Source organism: Lupinus angustifolius, chromosome LG01 (genome assembly GCF_001865875.1).
Source record: "Lupinus angustifolius cultivar Tanjil chromosome LG01, LupAngTanjil_v1.0, whole genome shotgun sequence".
Lineage (NCBI taxonomy): Eukaryota > Viridiplantae > Streptophyta > Magnoliopsida > Fabales > Fabaceae > Lupinus > Lupinus angustifolius.
The window spans coordinates 25,106,602-25,108,821 of record NC_032009.1 but is presented as its reverse complement, the minus strand read 5'-3'; positions in this window follow the sequence as shown (position 1 = coordinate 25,108,821).

The following is a 2,220-nucleotide window of genomic DNA, read 5'->3' as shown; positions in this document are numbered from 1 at the left end:
AAGATATATCACAAAGTATGCTACTCTCAGAAAATACAGAAAACTACACTATCAAGAAGATATTGGTTTGTCATCATCAAAAAGGGGGAGATTGTGAAGAAGATCTTTGCTCCTGACCTTGGCACGGTTTTGATGAAGACACCAACATCACCAAAAAGAAGAAAAAGGAGAATACTTATGAATACAAAGAAGAATGAAGCTTCAAGAAAATTAGATTAAGTCTCTATAAGTACTTCTATCCTAAAACTCCTAGTTATGCAAAGTAGTAATGCTCAAACTATTTTTAAAGAATAATGAAACACTTTAAAAATACTTAAAACATTTTTTTAAATGATGTGTAACAGGATACTTCATTCAAGTAACAAGTTATATGTGAGAGAAAAAGAGTTATCCAACTTAAAACTGTTCAGAGTAATCCTTTACATCTAACTCTCACAACATAAATACACAACTTTCATATAACTCTCACAACATAAATACACAACTTTCATATAACTCTCATACTACTTTGAAAAATTCTCTCACTATTTTTCTGCACTTTTGCACTAAGTAATTAAACTTTTTAATCTTTCAAAAGAGAATTTATTCTGAGTAATTGCTTCAAAACATTTTCACAATTATATTGAGCATTATTACTAAGCATACAAAGAGAGTTGATTGGATTGCAAGTGTTATAAAATTTCATACTTGTAAAGGCAATCCAAAGTCGGTTATTGAAATTCTTCATTCATTGCAATAATCTTTCTTTCACGGGGTGTGAATAGAAAGGGGATAGCATAACTTGGAAAAGTGTTTTCCAAGGGTATAAATATTTGTGAGTGGGTAAGGTACTTAGAGATCTCGGGGTGAGACTTTGTAATTACTACTCATAATATTTAGTGGAAAATCTCTTGTGTTGCAAGAATACTGGATAGACGTAGCCTTCGGTGGACAAGAAGGTGAACCAGTATAAAATACTTGTGTACTCCCCTTTCCATTTCCTCTTTAATTTATACTTGTTTATTTTCTGCAATATTATCCGCTGCACATTAACTCTTACATTTTACAGAAAAAGTTACTATAATTTTAAGTCAACTAATTCACCCCCCCTCTTAGTTGCAATCCTGTTCTTACAGTATGTATCAAAATATATATATATATGTATATATATATATATACCTGTAAATGTTTTCAAATATTTGTTGCTTATCTTTTTTTTAAAAATTAAGTCCATCTAAATAATACGATATTTGCTAGAGTGTACCATAAAATGATAAGGGCAATGGGATATACATGTAAAGGTCAACCACAAGTTCTCATATAAGTTCAAGTATAAATGACTAATATATAGAAATATGCACTATATATTACATTGAAAAAGGTATAAGGAGATATGAGTTAAGATGGGACCTATCTCATAACCTAAAGATGGAGGAGGGTCTGTATAGTTTTACCAAAATGAAACTTTAGCTTCTGAAGAGCTTTTTGGAAAAGCTTTTATTTTTTTTATAATCTTCTTCTTTGCCTTTTTACTCGACATTTTTACTTTGATTTTCATGTATTCCAAGACTCTTGCATATTTAAGTATACATCCTATCATCTCCAACTCAAAATCTTGACCCTTAAATTCGTCAAATCTCACTATTTTAAGACTTGATGATATGCATGTAGGAACAAGTTGTTGATTTGTCCAACTGGGCTCGTCATCAATAGGAGGAGTATAACCCTATATATCAAGGAGGAATATTTCATAATTCTAAAGTTAAAACAGATAAAATGAATATAAAAAAGTATGAACCCGATGGAACTAGTATATAATATAATCCACTAATAGTATATAGTGTAATATTTATGCATGTCGCTGTAAAGATTCATATACAATCACTATGTTCTTCATTATTCATTTGTACTTTTTTAAAAAGTCAATCATAATTAAATATGAATATTGAATGATATAGTTACAGTGTATGAACCTGAAACACTACCGGTACATATATTTTTTCTCAATAATATATAGCTTCCCATGTTAATGATACACTATATCCACATGCATGTTGGATTAAGCAGTTTTCTACTCTTTGGAATTTATATCTTTGTTAAGAAATCCTTGGTAATAATTTTTCTATAATAAAACCAAGTGAAGAGAAGAAAATGCAGGATTACATTACCCTTTACTAACCTCAATGACAAGAACTTCAAGTTTAGGAGACTTGTAAAGTATGCCTATAGACACATTCCATC